Source organism: Anastrepha ludens, chromosome 4, assembly GCF_028408465.1.
Source record: "Anastrepha ludens isolate Willacy chromosome 4, idAnaLude1.1, whole genome shotgun sequence".
Lineage (NCBI taxonomy): Eukaryota > Metazoa > Arthropoda > Insecta > Diptera > Tephritidae > Anastrepha > Anastrepha ludens.
Window position 1 is genome coordinate 85,207,866 of NC_071500.1, and position 20,129 is coordinate 85,227,994.

Here is a 20,129-nt window from a genome sequence, read left to right on the forward strand (position 1 = left end):
GAGAGGGAAACTCTTGAACACCTTTTATGTTCGTGCCCTGCATTAGCTAGAACCCGAATGAAATGTTTAGGAACTCTACAATATGAGCGGTTAGAATATCTCTCGGGGTTAGAGCTTCAGAGCTTTTTTAAATTCCCAAAAGACGCATTCCATCGCCGCACGATTAGCTTTCGTATGCCAATTTCAATGTCTTTGAGCATCTCTTGAAGCGTCGTTCTTCGGCCTGCAACAGGTCGTAATTCAACTGCCATTCGAGTAGCCCTTTCCTTGGGCATTCTAAACTCGAGTCCGAACCTTCTTATTTCCTATGATTTTATAAATCTTATTACAGTTTAATTGTTTGCTAATTGTTCCAGCTCATGATTATAACTAATTCGATTGAAACCGTCTTGCAGTCTACCAGGTGCATATATTTTTCGCAATATTTTTCTTTCAAATACTGACTACTCTCAGTAGTTGTCTATAGTTCACAACCAGAGGTAAGCACAGGGCGGATCAAGCTTTTGTATATCCTTAACTTTTTGGCGAGATAATAATTTAGACTTAGGCAGCTTCAAATTAGAAAAGTAACTTACGCTTTAAAGGCCGAATACCTCGAAAAGATGGCATTTTGGAAGTATTCTGGTGTCAGTTACGGACTCTGCACATCGATCACATTCGAAAAATTTTACTCTGGTTCTTAGTTCTGTAGCGAATTCAAATTCTGTCGGTCCGTAATATTATTAAAATTTTTAAATTCAGTTTGATTTTTGAGCTTCACTGCTCATTTAACCGAAATCAACATTCGCGATAATTAACGTTAATGCTTAGTAAGCCTATTCAGCGTGGCTCGGAATAAACGATTTATGTCATTTTTTCTACAAAAACGGAAATTAAGTCCAAAGTCAAAAATCATTCTGCGCTAATTTTGTAAGTTTTTTAATTGTAATTTTGTAAGTTTTTTTAATTGTAAAATTAGCTGATTTTTGTGCTCATTGTCGGTGATTGCGAGTTCCAGCTGTGTATTATTAATAACAGACGTTACACAGCACACACACATATGTACATACATACTGAAATAAGTTCTTTCACGTATGTATATGTAGATGGATGGTGTTTGACTGTATTTGCAGTGATTGTAAGTACAGCCCTTAGCGAATTGTATTGATTTGATGATTATTAGGGCTTACGAATATAAATTCACGTTCGTATAATTGCATGCAATTGAATATGTATAACGTGTAAAGGCATGATTATTTTAATTCTGCTTAAAAAAAAATGAATTAATTACAAATAAGCATTGTAATGCATATTCTATCAAAGGAGCGATATTTATTTAAATAAAAGTTGCATAAAGCAATAATTTTTTGATAGCTTGTTTTACAATTTTGACCCCCAGCAGAGTTACATATAAAGGGTGATGAGATTGGAGGTACTCTTTCCAATAGGGGTTTTTTGACAGATCACGCGAGACTACTGCCAAACAAAATACATAGTTTTCTTTTTGGTATTCATTGACATTTCATCTTGGAAATACTTACGCCTCAACAACGTTTACAAATCGTATTACAAAAATCGGTGCTCTGCGAAAAGTTTTCATCGCGCGCTCAAGGCAACTTATGATGAGAGCGATGAGGCCCATTTTTGGCTTAATGGCTGCGTCAATAAGCGGAAATGCCATATTTGGGCTAAAGAGCAACCCGAAGCCATTCAAGAAAAGCCATTACATCCATTGAAAACAACCGCTTGGTGCGGCCTATGGGCTGGAGGAATCATCGGCCGATATTTCATCTAAGACGAGGCTGTTGCCAATGTAATAGTGAATGACACCATGATAAACGACTTTCTGATGCCCGAAATTAAAGCTCATCTTGGTTGCAACAAGACGGCGTTACTTGCCATACATCCTGAGAGACAATGGATTCACTGCATCGTCGTGTCGGTGAGCAATTCATCTCTCGTTCCGGACCAGCGGATTGGCCAGCAAGATCACACCTTTGGACTTAGATTTGTGGGTATATGCAAAATCTAAATGCTTTGGGAATCAACTAGCTTCGATTAAAGCATTGAAAGCGAACATTGCTAAAGTTATTCACGAGATTCCAACCGAAGTCCTTCAGCGAATCAGTCAAAATTCGTGTCTACGTATGGCCGAATTATGGTGCAGTTGCGGCCAACATTTAAACGGGATTATCGTTAAAAAATAAATCTCATGAGTGCGGTTCTACACAAAAATAATAAAGATGGCCTAATCAATCTAAAGTTACTTTGTCTTAATTTAAAATTCGATAACTCTGAATTAATCACCTTTTATTATGTATATCTTCCGATTTAAATGCTGATTCTTTAGTAAATTCTGCAATCTGCTACATTTAAACATAGAGAAGCTTTGAAAAACTGTACCAAATTTAAAAATTTTCATTTTCTCCCAAAAAGTTGGACTAAAAAAAATATGTTTTTAAATTTTTGAAAAATCGGAAATATTTATTGAAATTTAAAATTATTGAAAAAATGTTTTTTACATATATTTGATCTAAAAAAAGCATTAAAAATTCACAAAAATATTTACAAGAACCGCAGTTATTTCATTTAAAACAGTTCTAAATCAAAATTTTCTATCTCAAAATTAATAAATTAAAAAAAAAATCGGTTCACTTCTTATATAATACTCAACCCTACAAATACAACAATCAAAAGAAAAAAAAAAAACATTACGAAAATATCCAAAATACAGTGAGGTGCAAAAATGGAACATAAATAACATAAGTTACGTTTAGTACCATATCTACGCAAACAAGCTTGTTTATTTGAATGCAATTGTACATGTATTATATAATTAGTGTGTAAGCTTTCAACTGAGCCCATAACGGTTAAAATCTAACAACAACAACTACTCATTGGAAGAGCTGAAAATAAAAACACAAATGTTCCAATTATGCACCGCTTATTTATTTATAAAAAAAGTAGAAAAAAGAAATTATTTTAATATTTCGTCCAAAGCCCCTTAGATTTTTGTAATGCCTTTATACGGTTAGGCACACTTTCTGTATATTTAGCCACAGTTTGTGGCGGAATGGAGTACCACACATCCTGGACTCGCTCCCAGACCTCATTCATCCCTTTTGGCGGGTTTACATAGTTTGCGAGCTTTTGTTTTACGAGATTCCACAAATTCTCAATGGGGTTCATATCAGGGCTTTGTGCTGGCCACTGCATAACCGAAAATTTTTGGGACTTCAGCCAGCTGGACACCATTTTTGCCGTATGTTTAGGGTCATTGTCTTGTTGAAAAATAACTTTTTCAACAGCAAGACCGGCTTTTTGGATGGCAGCAGGCAAATTTTCTTGCAAGATCGTCAAGTACTGCTCCTTTTTCATTCGTCCTTCGATTTTGATCAAAGGACCCACACCATTACAAGTGATGCACCCCAAACCATTATATTGCCACCACCATGCTTCACGGTTTCTTTCACGCTTGACTTTGTTCACTGCTGGGGATCGTTTGACCAAAACCATGAACAGCCATCCGATTCAAATCGGTTGATTTTTGTTTCATCTGACCATATCACCTGTAAAAAATAAAAATATCCATTAAATGATATTAATTATTGACTTTACTGCTTAGTACCTGCTGCCAATCTGCATTAGTCCAATCGGTGTGTACTTCAGCAAACTTTTTCCTGCTCATTATGGTTTTTTTTTTTGAAAGCAGCGGTTTTTTCTTCTTTTCTGCAGCTTTCAATCCTAATTTTCTTCTCGCTGTCCATTTGCTGACTTTCAAATTCATTGTCTGAATGCGTTCTGACGGTGTCTACGCTACCGCTTGTAACTAATTTAGCCAAATGCCGGTTTTCCCGCTCGGTCATTTTTTGTGGACGCCCAGGATTTTGCTTAACTTGCAATAAATCACGTTTTTTTTAAGCCTTTGCACTGCGGTGTGACTAACTTTGAATTTTTGGGCACATTCTCGAATAGACAACCCGTCCCGCACAGATTTTACAATATTTTCTTCAACACTTGGTTTCATAGTTTTATTTATTAATGACTTGACTCTTTGACACTTTATGACACCAATTCCAGAAAAAGAACAAAAGAAACCACAGCCAAATTTAAAAATAACCGTTAAAATTAAGCATTGAACAACAACGAAGTAAGCGGTGCAAAATTGGAACATTTGTGTTTTTATTTTCAGCTCTTCCAATGAGTAGTTGTTGTTGTTAGATTTTAACCGTTATGGGCTCATTTGAAAGCTTACACACTAATTATATAATACATGTACAATTGCATTCAAATAAACAAGCTTGTTTGCGTAGATATGGTACTAAACGTAACTTATGTTATTTATGTTCCATTTTTGCACCTCACTGTATTTGGATCACTTTAGTTCCTTCAAACAAAACTTCTTTTCTGAAAGTATTGTTGCATTAATTCAGACCTGAATCAAGACTGTTGAATGTTTTTGTTCTTTACCCAGCACTCTCATTGGATGTTGCGTTCTTCACTCAACTTCTTTAACTCTAGCTCGATTAGAGGCGTTAAATTTTTTCCCTGACAAAACGTGGGGATGAGCGTTTTGCTCAGCTAATATATTAAATTATCTTTGCACACAAATTTTTCCATATTTCCATACTAGTTTTGTAACTAGTTGTATGCATCAATTTGAACTAAAGTTGTGGTTAATTGTTCATTCTAAATCTCAACTGAAAATAAAATTGAGACAAATTGGTGATTAAAAGAAATTCACCGTATGGAGTGAAAGGTTTTGTATGGCTGCTGGTTTGTGTGAGGGGAGTACTTTCTTGGTTTTTTCTCCATATATGAAAGGCAACTGATTGGTGCGAAGAATGAGATATTATCAGGTTTGCTTTTTTAGCTATGGTGAAAAAGAAAATTTTGAGGAGAACTTTAACTGCCACGATCATTTCTCATGTATTCCCCCACTCATCCAATCTGTCGTTGTTCAGACGGCAACGAAGTGTCATTGGTTGATTTTTTCGTATATCACCAACCCAGTCTCAATTTTTTTTTAGTAAACACACCTCAAGTGACGTCAGCCAATCAGCTGATTCTGTCCAGTTCGCTTATAGAGGAATAACGGCATGTTATAGAGCTCCCGTTTGAAATCTCTTCACCACGCATTGATGCCTCATGGATAATAGATACCAGGTTTGCTCGTTAGGTATGGTGAAAAAAAATTTTGAGGTAAACTTTGGATTCTACGTCATTCGTTTTGGTGGTGTCACTAAGCTAAAGGTAAATTTTGAGAAACACACAAGGAATGACGTAATATTCAAAGTTCCCTCAATTTTTTTTTTCTGACAAATTCGCTCAGAGCCGAATAATTATCTGCTAGGTAGTACACCTCTAAAAATCTTTTCACCTTGTTGACGCCTGATTGTTAAAGTGAGAGTATTCTTTCTGCTTTCTCTCCTCTTCCTTCTGCTGATATTTGACAATAGCCGGTCAAATTTTTGTATTTGTAGAAGCGATTTAGCTTTATGTACTGTTGCTTTAGGTAGACTGTTAATAGGAACGCCTGGCGACATTTGCACAATAAGGGCATACTTTTTTCGAGAAAAGAAAAGGCAATGAAGGTAAGAATCACACTTTTCCCGAAGGTGTCTTTCCTGTTCAAAACGTTCGTCGGCATGGCAGTTGGTATTACGCGACTAGCAATTTTATGCCAGCTAAAGCTATAGATAAATAACTAAATTTTGAATTATAGTTTAACAGCATTTTTTTGCGTCGCGCATTTGTCACTTAAAGCTTTATGTAGTTTGATTGCAGATACTTTAATATTTTTTAGAGAGTTTTTAATATGATAAAATCTGAACATAAAGGAAGGCACACAACTGTCAACTAATGGAATGTGAATAATGAATGGATCTACGAAGAAAACCTATTATTAAGTTTCAGATCTATGTATGCCTGTATGTCTTTAGCGGTTGCTTAAAATTTGAAAGTTGATTTGATGTAAGCTAAATGATATGGAAACATCTATGTATGTATATACATATGTACGTTCGCGTGTACATACATATGATTTGCCTTTTTGCTATTGTAGCACGCGTCTCTAAATGCCTTTTGGCTATGAATTGGAAATATGTAAGCACAGACTATTTGTCGTATAATTTCTTCGTCAATCTGATAGCTAAATCGTCTTTACAAGCCTCACACAGCTGAAGGTGAAACCAAAGGGCATGCGTACAAATGCACATAAATAAATAACTTATAATTGGTTACAATAATTGAGCACGTCGCAAAGTTATCTTTTCCGCTTTTTTCATTTAAACAACATAATTTTTATAATTCCGATTTTCCGAATTCTAAATTAGCCTAATATGTTTTTTTGATAGACACAGCACGCAGTTCGGAATCACAAAACAAATCAAAAGGTATGAGTAAAATGTTGTTGTGACATGTGTTGGTACATGTGCAACATGCAACATGCGAGTATGCAGATACAACATCCGAGAAACGCACATGTAAAGTGTCTCATGTAAATCACCTTCGGCCAGTGTGGAACGCACATGGAACTCGACAAAGAGGTGGTCTGCCTGAATGTATGGAAATAGGCTCAACTGCAGGTTGGCTCATTATACTTACACAAATATATAAATATATATATATTTATTATGTACGAATTACGTTGATATATAGTATGCTTACAGCTGCAGTTAAGAAAAAAGCAGCGAGCCAAGGAAATAAAAAAATATTAAATTTGTCTATGAAGAAACGAAATTTTATTTATTATTTCTTCAAAAGCATATCGCTGACTTATTCTGAATTCCGAATTCATATAAATAGGTTTAAAATAAATTAAACATTATTTAAGTAATCCAGGTTCTTCGTCAAGTAAGAAAGTCTAAAAGTATATGTGAAAGATTGTGAATTTTTATAGTAAATAATTGTCCTTTTTGTTCATACCTAACCGAAAGCCTCTATCGCCAGTGCTAAGAGTCAGTCATTACGTATTTGTAGAATATTTACTTTTTCTTGAAATAATTTTAATTTTTTATATATTTTTGTAGCTGATAAACCTTTCAATATAATAAATTACATCATGGAATATTGGTCCAACTGCCCTCTATAGTGTCGCAGAGTTTGAGCGCGATCAGTCAATTAGCTTGTTTTTGGCATTTAATTGCATCAATCAACCACAGGTGTGCTCTGCGATTTTCACTATGGATAAAAATATCGCACAAGGATCTTTTCTTGTGTTTTGAACGGGATTTCGTGAGCTGAATCATAGGAAATGTTGCAGAAAGCCTGTGCCAAGTCTGGTTTATGAAAAACACGGGTATACGAGTAGCATTAGGCTTTTTCAGAGGGACGAAAAGTCGTGGACGATTTGCCCCAATCTGGTCGCCCATCATCGTCTTTAATAAATGGAAACGTCGACAAAGTCAAAGAAATGGTGCTGGAAAACCATCATTTACGTTTGAGGCAGGTAGCTCGTGACACTAGCGTGTCGCACGAATCAATTTGCAACATTTTGCATCATCAATAGGGCATAAGACGCGCGGCTGCTCGACTCGTTCCAAAGGAGTTGAATTTATTTCAAAGAATCCATCGGAAGAAGGTGGCTAAAGACATGCGTGAGCAAGTGAAGTCGGACCCATAACAGATGATGAGACGTGCGTATATGAGTTAGATATGCAAACCAGTCAACAGGCGGCTGAATGGCGCTATCCACATGAGCCGAAGCCCAAAAAACCACATCAAAGTCCGTCAAAAGGGAAAGTCGTTCTACTCGTTTTCTTTGATTATTATGGTTCGGAATTCATTCTAAATCGTTCTACGCTAAATAAATAATATTATTTAGAAGTTATGCGACGTTTGAGAGAGAATTTGGGTAGGAAACGGTCTAATTTGTGGAAAGAAAACTCATGAATCTTGCACCATGATAATGCACCGTCTCAGAAGGCTCATATTGTAAACACTTTTTTGGGCAAAAACTTGACAAATATCATCGAACAATCACCGCATTCACCGGATTTAGCCTCCTGTGACTTTTTTTCTTTTTCTACTCCGCGGACGCCGCTTTGCGTCGATAGAGGCCATTAGGGAGAATTCGCTGAAGGAGCTGAAGAAGATCCCTTCACACGCGTTTAGAAGGTACTTTGATGACTGAACTAATCATTGGCATGTCTATGATGATTCAAATGGAGCCTATTTTCAAAGCGACAAAATACATTTTGATGATTAGCCAGTTATTTTGCGTTCTATTGAACAATTCACGCTACTTTTTTGACCGAATGTGCTAGGTTCTTTCAATAAAAAAAGATATTTTGCCACGTTAACTTCCAATAGCTTCTAAACAAATAATGAATTGACAGTACGAAATGATTTCTTTTTGAGTTTTGAAATGATGGATTTGATGATTTGTATAAATTTTGATTCCTCTACTTGTTAGTAGGTGTCGCTTTCTATGTATTCTATTTGGAGCCAAGCGACTTAGAACACCGAAATAGGACCTCCAACTTCCTTGAACCGAAATCCCTCGCATGCAAATTTACAGTTGTGGGTCGTATCATTGACGTTTTGCTTTAACAATTTAATGGACATATTCTAGTAGTCATTACAACCACTGCTGATGTTGTTAACACAGCTGTACTTACAAATATTTACATACTGAAGCCTCTGTCAGTGTTTTTTCGTCAAAAGCCTCATGACAGGTTGTTCACTTGGTTCGTGCGGGTAAAGAAATAAGTTCGTGTTTTTTGGTGACGCACGCAACTTCTTGTCCTAAAGAAATCTTAGAAACCCTAATAAAATCTAAACAAAATTAATTGTTAACTAAATTTTTGAATATTTTACTAATCGAAATATCTTGTTTACCACAATCTGAGTTTTTAGCCCTTAATACTACATTTGATAGGTTTGGAACAAAGCAATTAATAAAAAAAAATAAATAAATAGTAATAATAAACGGGTTAGTTAGTTGAACTAAGAGATGATTTACAACGTAAACATACTTTTTTTAAGATAACGAAAACATTTTCTATATTTTTCCTTTTTCATTTACTTCTTCCAAATAGTTCCCTTCCGCGCAAATAAAGCTGTCCGCGTGGTTAAGCAGAAGAAAGAAAGATTCGCATATCGTGGCACTGTCACTTGGCTTCCGGATTTGATAGAATTTGCTGTTGAGTTGATGGGATTTCGGAGCTTCGTTGACATTTTTTTAATTATATGTAAACAATTTCATCAAGAGCCGCTATTTTTGTACTCCCTGCTTAATTCTCTCACACACTTTATATACCATTTTCCTGTTCAATATACGCAAACTTGATCTGGTATTTTAGATCAACATCGAGGCGAAAACCTGCAATGTAGCCCTTTTGGCCCACAACACTGGTGACAGGCGACCCTGAAAATCGAATGGCATACAGTGGAGTTTATTGCAGCTGAATAACGAAATGCCAGATTTTTTGGGATATTGATGATGAGTGACAAACCGCATTTCGTCTACTTTGACGATGTAAGCAGGAAAGATAGCAGCTGGTTTGAGGAAAAGACATCATCCACAAAAAGTAATAAAATGGCGCACTATTTACTCAGAACGTGAAACTAGGTCATACTGTTCTGAAGACGACTGCATATATGCTTTAACAATCTCTGCCAAATGGTATCCAATTATGTTTAATGAGTTCTTAGTACCGAAACTGCATGGGGTGGAGTTAAAAGGTAAGCGGTTGCATCGTCCACTATAGAAATTTCGATGAACATTTTTTTCAGGCTCGAGATCTACCACGTATTATTTTGTGTTGAGTGGGCAATAGAAAACAATAACCCATTTACGACGAACAAAAACTGTATTCTAGAAGTCTATCACTGATCTCGTCTTTTTGTATGAGGTAAAGACCATAGAGAACAAAGATGTGAAGACAGTAGGCGATGAATGCCGAAAAAAGTGGAATAATTTACTGAACAAGTTTTATTAAAGCAGACAATGGCTATTTGGTTTAGAAGGTCTTGCGTATATACAACCATGCAACAGTGCCATTCCCGAGTACGCTGGAAAAGTCTAGTTCAGAAGCACTTTTTTGCAGTTTATACGAACCACTGACTCATCTGAGTGATTCCAAGTCAAGTGTTCCAAGTATTTTGGACATGGGCTGCAATTTTTTGAAAATTTGCTTTAATTGTAGGCTTGAGTATAATAAGAAGTAAAATAAAGAAATTTTGAAAGAAAATAAAGAAGTTTTGAAAGAAAAAATTTCTTTTATTTTCTAAGATAAACTGTAATTAAAAAAAAAATTAAAATTTTGGGGAAAAAATTAAGATTTTGAAAAATTTTTAATAGCTTTCCAAGTTACATATCTTCGGTTATTTTTAAATTTCAGAATAAGGATAAAACAAAATTTTGGTGCAGTTTTTCAAATTGTATTTGCCTTTCAATTTCAAGAAAATGATGTTTTTACAAAAATAATTTTTTGAAAAAAATTTTTGGGAAAAAATTAAGATTTCAAAGAATTTGGAAGTGAAATGTCCTTGGTGTTTTTTAGATTAAAAAAAGGATAAAACATAATTTTTACATAAATTATTTAAAAAAAAAATTTTATTTGTTGAAATTTTTTTGAAAAAATTCAATTTTTGAAATTTTTAAAATTTTTGTACGATTTTTTAACGTGAAATTGCTTTGATTCTTTTAAGTTTCAAAAAAAGGTTAAAACAAAATTTCCTCAAAAATTATTTTTGAAACAAATTTTTTTTGTTGAACAAATAAAATTTTAAAAAATTTGGTATAATTTTTCAAAGTGAAACTTCTCTCATTCAGTTTATATTTCAGAGAGGAGATAAAACATAAAAAAATTAAATTTTTGTTGTTGAAAATTTTTGGGAAAAAATTAAAATTTTGGTAAAGTTTTTCAAAGTGAAATTTCTTTGGTGCTTTTCAGATTTAAAAAAGGATAAAATATAATTTTTACGAAAACTAGAAAAAGTAAGGGTACAAAAATGTTGGGCAAAAATTAAAATTTTGGTACAGTTTTTCAAAATGAGTTTTTTTTTTTTTTGAAAAAAAATTTACTTTTAGTGTTAAAATTTTTTGGAAAAAAATTAATATTAAAAATTTTCGTATTGTTTTTCAAAGTGACTCTCTTTGTTTCTAGGATAAAACATAATTCTTACAAAAAATTCAGTTTTCAATAAAATGAAATTTTTTGTTAAAAATTTTTTGCAAAAATTTAAATTTTTAAACTTTGAAAATTCTGGTAGAGTACAATATTTCAAAGTGAAATTTTGTCGATTTTTATTTTTATTTAAAAAAAGGATAAGATATAATTTCTACAAAAATAATTTTTTAAAAATATTTTAATTTTTTTGGGCAATACTTTTGCGAAACCAGTTTTTTTTATTTTTCATATCACCAACCTCATATGATATTTTATTTCTTATCGTTGTAAAATGTACCTGACAGTAGCGTCATAAATGAAAACTTAAGCAGAGCTACATGATCTGCTCGGGGGTATGTAATGTACGGCGACAGTATCTTCGGGGATTGAAAGACCAGAATATTCGCTCCTCCAAGACAGCTGTGAAATCCAACATGGAAGTTTTAAATCCTAATCCCAATTTCAGGCATTTCAAATTCGCAAACTGAAAGCGCGTGGAAGAAGCTCATAGACGATGCTTTTCCTGGCCCGCCGAGAGTTTCATCTGAATACCTCTATAAGCAACACTTGCTTTTCAGAATGGCACTGAGAATAGCAATACGTTGGAAGACCTGGCAGAAAATTTGCCACAAAATACTTTCTTATCCACTAGTGCAAATATGTTTTCTTTAAAAGTGAAGAAAAAAGAAATCAAAGTACTTATTCCGCCACACAAAATCATATTAAGTCTGCATACCCATCCAATTTTACGATTCGGCTAAATTCATTTCATTTAATACCGCAATAGCGGCTTTGTAGTGACTGGCTGAAAAGTAAATATTTGAAAAAATCCAAAACGCGAAGTACCTACGAGTACAACTGTTGCAAGTTCACATATCTGTATATGTATGTGTGTGAAACATTGACTACTGTGAAGTCGATTTTATTGAGTTCTTGCACTTGAGATCACACCAACATAGGCCAAAATTTTACTGCAAATTACCTATAAAGAATTTAAGCCAAATTGCTTCGTGTGCCTGCCTTAAACCATAGTCTAAGCCCAAGATGCTTATGCCTGAAAACAATAACAAAATTATTTAAAGCGTAGGCTTAAATGAAACTAAATTCCAGCAAATAGCCAGCGCATCCAAAGTGAGCATAGCCACCGTGGCCAAACACAATTGAACAGCAATGGCAGGTGTAGTGAAATTCAACGCGGCTGGTTTTTTTTTAATTTATTTCAAGGCCTAAAACTATACTTACTCGATTATACGACTGCTGCATTTGCCAGCCATGCAAGCGAGGAAATAACAAATAAAAACCATAAAAAACAAAATTTGCGGAGAAAATGATATACATATTTTTACTTGCTCAGGCAGATCAATACGTTCAGGTTGTGTTATGCGCTTGAGACTGACCAAAACTCATCAAATGCATGTCGAATGTGATGGCAAAAGGGCAAATCAAGTCGCGTCTGGGCAATGGCAAACCATCACGCCTATGCGGTGGTATCCACTCGTATGTATGTATGTGTGATATATATATATTTGCATACATTCCTGCCAATCTGAATACCTTAAATGCAAGGAATTGCTGGCTTTCTATGTGGCCTGGCCATGGCTGTGGCTGTAGCTGTGCCACAAGGGGTAGTACAGCTTAGAAATGTAAGTTGCAGATAGGCAGCAGGAGTTGAATTTTTTTATATTTTTATAATTTATTTAATTGCGTAACTAAAATTTCTCTATAGTACGATTCCAGTAATCCAAGTATTTTGCACATGCTTTTAATTTTTTCCTTAAACTGGCCATCCGGATTTATAGCAAGTCAAGGACCGCCACTTCTGCAACATTCCTCAAAAATGTTAAATGCTGTTTCAGAGTATACAAACAGCCACTATTTTTTCCAATTCAACCGGGTTCGCACTTCGCTATAGGCTGAATTTTGTGAAGCTCCTCCAAAACGGTTTTTATGCCAGAAAAAATCGATGCTGTGCCTAAGCTGATATCGCAAAATTGTTAAGGATGGAATTGAATGTTTGCTCTCATACAAATAAAAAAATTTTGGATTTTTTTTTTAATTTTTCTGACCACCCTGTATTAAAATTTCCGCAAGAATCGTATTTGCATGTGAATGCCAAATGCATTTGCAAATTTGAATTGATTTCAGTTTCATTTGAGTTTGAATTTGCTTACAGATTTTTAATATGGATTAGAATTCATGCATACATACACATAAAAGAGCCAAGGAAAACTCATATCCAGATATTGGGATAAATGCTAAACCAGAGCTTATTCTTCCACTTGATTGGCACACAGTCGGCAATGCCGTTAGGCGATTTCAATTTACAGATTAACGGATGCTATATTTCAACAGCATTAACAAAAGCTTGCAGCGAAAACTGCCGCTTCCAACACTTATTTTACGCAGGCCGCATCAACTCACCATTTCACATCAAACGCATTGCAGTTGCAAATTGAAGATCTAATCTCAGTGTGAAGACAATTTTTTCACTACATTGCAGGTAAAATTACCTTTTTATGCCTGCTGAAATTTACAGAAAAGAATAAACAAAAGCATGTCTCCAATGCTTTTTCTTTCTCCGTATTCTCGGGTACGAGAAAGCTGAATCTGCAATTCGTTCTTACCAAAAACCTCCACTAGGGTGACCGTTTTTGCAAAAAAACTAAACAATTATATATTTCAACGCATATTTAGGCTAAAAAGGTCATAAAATCAAATCGAATGAGGGAAATGTTAACTATTTTAATCTTTTCATCAAGCAAAAAAAAAAAAAAGATAGTACACAATTTACTCTATCACTAATAATTTTACAGCATACTTAAAAACCTGAAAATAGTACGCATGAAATGCTATTAAATTAATTGCAATTACGTAAAATACAAATACATACACACTCGAATACGTACAATTGCTAATCTCAAGCGACTACTTAATAGATAGCAAAATTATATCTAATTGAATTGGCAACCCGTGCGGGCGATACTCGTATAGAGCCAGCCTTGTTTTCTTGGAAAAATTCTTCACGTTTATTGATAAAGGGAAAATCAAGCGAATTAATCATATAAAAATATATGAACAAGTTCAAATACTAGTACAAGGCGGCTGCCATTGCTGAATGTGTACGTGATTTAGAAGTGTTCCAAAAATCCGGGCACGAGGCACCAATTTATAAGAAAAAATTTTTGGTTGGCTCACGCAAAAGAGTTTTTGAACACCCAAAACACCAAGTTAATAGATCATCTGCCTTGCAGCTTCGATATGCATCTAATGATTTTTTTTGCTCCCGAAATATATAAAATAAAATGCGAAGTCAATGTTTTTTAACGCCAGAGGAAGCTGTTGAAGCCTTTAACCCTTTCGGTACGGAAAGCCGCTAACGGAAATACAAATTATTTTATATGTTTAATAGTTGCAATGGGTGAAATAAAAGTCTTTTGTCCCATCAAAATTGTAGGTATCTTCAAACATTGCCGGGACATATAAGTCCCGTTCGGACCGAAAGGGTTAAACAGCTCGTTTTCGTGATATCCACATCTGAGTGGCAAAAGAGATTTGAAACTTAATTCAACTGAAATGCGAATTATTACACTTTTCGGCATTTCTTTGACATTTGTCAAGGTGACAGATTCGGATTTTTTTACGATAGAAAAACGCATTCAAATTATTGCAACTTATTATGAAAATGGTAGATCTGGAAGAACCACAAATCGCAAAATTCGTGACTTTTTTTGTTACAAATAATCATCGAAATGATTCGACTAATCAAAGGTTGATGAAAAAATTAAAAAAAACGGGTTGTGTCGAAAATGGAGAAAGGACTGGCAGGTTAAAAACTGAATGTTCTTTTGCAAATATTGCTGGGTTGGGGTTTGATAAAAAAAATGTCATAGAGTTTGGGTTACCGAAGACTTGGTTTCCACGGGAGGTGTATTTTAGATATATTCGCAGGATAAGGAATCGCAGTTTTTGTATTTTGGTTCCAAGGACGGACTTCAGGTCTAGATGTCCATAGGTCCGTTTTGTGTGTCCTAGTCGGAGTCGTTCAATTGTTTATCATTAAGAAGTTTTTTGCTTGTATTTTTCTGTGGTGTATTTGTTTTCAGCAGACATTGATTTACTCCAATTCAGCTTAATGCCTTTCGTTGAAGATTTGTTAACATATTTTTTTATATCGGACCGGCTGTGGGATCCTGTATGCATTAGTTGAGATTTATGTGATTGACGTGCAGTTAATATACAAATTCGTTTCGGTCTATATTAACGTGACCCTGTTCGCAGAGTAAGACTATTCTGTGATGTTTTTTGATTAGATCGTATTTGGGGTGCGTAGTATTCATTGTTATTTATGTTCGTAATAGAGTCGAAAACTGAGATTGTGCATATTGCGAATTCGTAATTCATCTTCATCATTGTTAACTCAACCGCTCGGTTCGGAACTTGGCATGGATATATAGACTCTGCTCATCACAATAACTCATCTAGACCCAGTTTCCTTTTTAAACTCAGGATAGAGCTGGGTTGAATTGAGCGCATGTGCCTTTCATCCGGCTGCAGTTGGCCGAGATGTCTCAACATTGGAGTCTCCTGGGACTAGTCGCAAAAACACGAAGAATTAGTGGCCCATATCCCGATCACGTGAAGATGAGTATGCCGTCTGCAGTGACCTGTGAGAATGCCCGTGAGCATTCTTAATTTAGGGTCAGTTTGGTCAGGGTCTTGGCTTGCTGTAACATTTGTCCCCACTTCGATATATCCCTCGCTTGAGTTCTCCACAAACAAATACCAAATAGTTCAGCGTCTTGATCTATGCCATCCAACCATCGGAGTTTTGGTCTTACCAATATGTTTTTCTTCGGCACCCAAGACTTTTCGTGGGATTTTACGCTCAAAAATGTTGAGTTTTTGCACATCGGCCTTGCTTAGAGCCCAAGTTTCACTAGCGTACATAAACACTGATACGACAAGAAAACAATAAATTGTTATTTCCACTACTCTTCCAAGAATGCGATGTTTTAGGCGGCTTTGTAAGGCAAAGTGGTTCCCGGCAAATATTCTTGGAACAATTTAAGTGGTTATGTCGTTTTTCTTGACGATTTTATCGGTGCCATATTTGATTTCCTGAACAATTTCAAAATGTAGGGATCTATTTTAAGACTTTGGCTGCTGTTCTGCACTGATTGTATTAGGGGTGATGATACCCTTGCCTTCTTCTTGCCTGCATTAAGTGATAATCCTATTCTTTTTGCCGCTCTATCAACTTTTATAAAAGCTTCTTTAAGGTGATTGATTTCGTTAACTTACTTGAGCTGTAAGGGAGAAAATTCGAGATATTCATGGCTTTGTTATGGTCAAGTATAAAAAACTGTAAGCTCAGAATTTTGAATTGACCCTTAAAATCGGAGCTTAAGAAAAACTAATATTTAATAGGTTCAGCAGTTCCTTTTATTCATTTGGTATTTCATTATATCATCGTCGTCCCAAAAAGAACATTTAATTGCTTGCAATCGTATGCAAAATGGTTATACAGCTTAACCCTACAGTAGTCGCGCCCCTGAAACTGACGTAATTGGTCGCGCGGTCTACATATGTAATCCATTTTAAAATTAAAAATACAAAAGATAAATATTTAATTCTTCCATTGCTTTTGTTTTAAATATTCTTCTTATTGTTTAATTTATTAATATTAATCAAAAATAACATAAATAAACTTTCAGTTCTTGCATAAAATAAATAAAAACCAAAACTTCATTTTTTAACAAAAAATTAAGATACTTCACAAAAGTATAAAATATATATGAAATAACCAGAAGATAATTGAGATATTTTAATTGTTTTCGAAACATGACAAACATACAGTCTTGGAATGATCAGGGCAAATGCGTTTATTGCAAGCGTTACACACTTTACGGGTGCTTTTATTACGGGCCCTTCCACAATCGTGGCAACGGCCGACGTAGTTATTGTGCGTTGGACCTTGATGAGTTACAACTTGTGGAAGATCCAGGAAGTCTTTTATTTTAAATTTTTAGTGTTCTAGGTAGCGTGGTAAGTGTTAATCTTTGGTGAGCCAGTGGTTTCATCCAAGACAAGGCTAAGTCTATGAGAAAATCACGCCTTTTGACAGTTACTGTTTGCAGTGTAAATGCATAATGCGTTGAGAGCACTGAGGTTTACAAGATTATAGAACTTAGTCAGCGGCCACCTTCTCGAATTCCTAGATACGTCATAAAGAGAACACACATTGTCAACCAGATCAACGCCATTTTTAGTGCGATTATAGTATGCTATTATTTCCGGCTTTCGTTGATCTCCGTTGTCAGAATCAATCGCTGTATCGTTGAGCATTGTAGACATGGCTATTACCACTTTCTTGGCTTTTAGTACATAAGAAACCAGAGTATATGGAGAGTGGAATCCAAATTTTGAGGAGTATATTGGATTGCCTCTAGCTATGAATTCCCGGTGAACTTCGCTTTTATCTTTCCGAACGGTAGCAACCATTGTAATTCCATTATCAAATCATTGCTTTGCTATTTTCAGAGAGGAAAACCAATTGTCCATAGTAATATTGATATGTCTATTCGAAATAGGTTGCACCATTCTCATCACGATATCAAATCTCTCGTTGCTTAACCGAAATGGACCTTCGGGTTGTTGGCCGGCGTAAATTTCTAAGTTATAATATAGGTGTAGGGGTAATGAACAAGTGCAAAAACTTTCAGTCCATACTTAGCAGGTTTATTTGGAATATACTGCCGAAAAGAACAACGCCCTCTGAAGGACAAGAGTTGTTCGTCCAAAGTCATTTCAGCAGAGTAGCATACATATGCAAATATTATCAGAAAAGTTCCACAAAATTGTAAAATGAAAAAGTATGCCAAAAGTCCACTTTTCTTTACAAAGTATAACTAGCTATTAGCATAAAACCTAATTTAAAATACTTACGTAATCGGTCGCGCGGCATACATACGTAGACCATGAATTTCACGAACCTCTAGCGATAAAACTGCATTCGACAATTAACAGCGGAACACTGAGAGTGACTCTCTATTTGTTATTTACAAGTAGCAAAAATCTCCGATGAAATCGATGCAAGATTTTCAAGAAATTTAAAATTTAACAATGGTGGATTACATATGTAGACCGCGCGACTACTGCAGGGTTAAGGATTGCCAGAGGAAGAAGATAAAAAATAAAAAAAATTAAATTTTTTTACATTTCGAATGTTTGTACATAATAAAAATCTGCACCAACTCCCAGTATTCTTCAATGTTTTTTGTTTTTTGTTTTCGAATATGATGATTATTTTTATGACGAAACAAATTTCATAGCCCAGCATCGATGGATTTTCATAAATTATAGCAAGAGAATTGAAAGTATATATAGTATTATATTTAGTCATATAAAAACAATGGTACAATAAAAAGTGGTTTAAAATGTTATTAAAAAAATTGTAAATTTCCTGCAGGGCATGTTCACACACATCTACTTGGGCACGTCTGCAAGCTTATGTGTCAAAATATAAGTCAATATAAAAAAAATAAAAATATATAATCAGTAAAATGAGGTCTATTTAACACTGATTTATTTGCGATTTCCGAGAAAATTATGGTACATCCCACGAATTGCAGCGTATGGCTGTTAGATAGTTGAAGCAATTGAGCAAAAACAAGTATACTTGTTGGGTATTCCAAGCAAGTAAAGCAAATGTAGACTAATATGTTGTTCTTTAGTAAATCAAATGCTGTCCATCACATGAACAAACACCTCGCAACTGGGGGACCCAAAACTCTACACATCCAAGCTGGCATCGAGTACATCCCTAAACTAAAAGAATATTTATTCTCCGTCTGCAAACGAAGATTAAATTCAAGTTCGGCTTCGGTTAGAAGCAAATCCTATAGGGCATAGAGTTTTCTTAAGAATTGTTCAGAACTCTTGAGAACAGTCACAAAGGTTGTGAAGTACCCTAGGTAATTTCAGTGGTGCCTTGTTGTGGCGAGCTCAAATGTGTCAAAATCATTTGTGGCCATAGTTAATGCATTTAGCCGGTGGTATCCTCATCAAATACCCAGGAAGAGATTTCCACAGTTCTTTGAAGGTCTAGGTAGCAGTAATTGGCATTCCATTCGGCCCTTAAAACGCCGAAGTTGTCTTACTGAAGGTATCTTATTACCGAGTGCTCAAAAATCTACAAGAAGGCTTAAGCGAGGCAAATTGGAAGTCCGATTTCTCTTTCTCTTTCGCATTAGCAACTATTGATTATTTTTTTTTTTTAATTTGGCGTCATTTCAATTTAGTTACTGCACTTTTGACTAAAAATATTGTATTTATAATGAAGGCGCTGGTTTTGTAAATATTTTCCAGTGGACGTTTACGACATAAACTGGCATTGCAAAGCTTGCGTGAGACATTCTTCCATTGCTCTTCGTATCCGTCATCTGCGAAAGATGGCTAATATGAAAAACTTAGGAGAGTCAGACATCACTCACGCCTTCGTAACTACCAACAGTCCTCTGTGAAGGAACGAAAGACTGACTTGCGCTTGAGCTTAAAACATGCCCGAATTTTTGTATATAGAAGGAAAAGCCTGACAGTCACCAAAAAATCGCTAATAATCAACCTTTTTTTGTAAGCCACTTGAAATTGGCAATAGGCTACAAACTGCATACTCAGGAAAATCCTAAAAATTCTAGTAAAAAATTTTAAAAGTTGATAAAATTTTGAAAATTTTTCGAAATTTAAAAACAAAAAATTCAAAATTGTGTATATAGTTGAACACTTTTTCATACGGTTTTTATTTTAGTATGAACTATATTTTTATAAAAAAAATAGTGGTGTGCTTATAATTTTACAAGGAGGTGTAGATGAAATGAAAACGTAGGTGGACGTATTAAAAGTGGTTAGTGCAAGTAGAATTCATTTCAAAAACACTACCTCAATATAATATCAATAATATTATCTGGTGTACTGGTGCTTTTTGCTTTTGCGGTTGACCTAATTGGAAAGTATAAAACAAAAAACAAATCAATA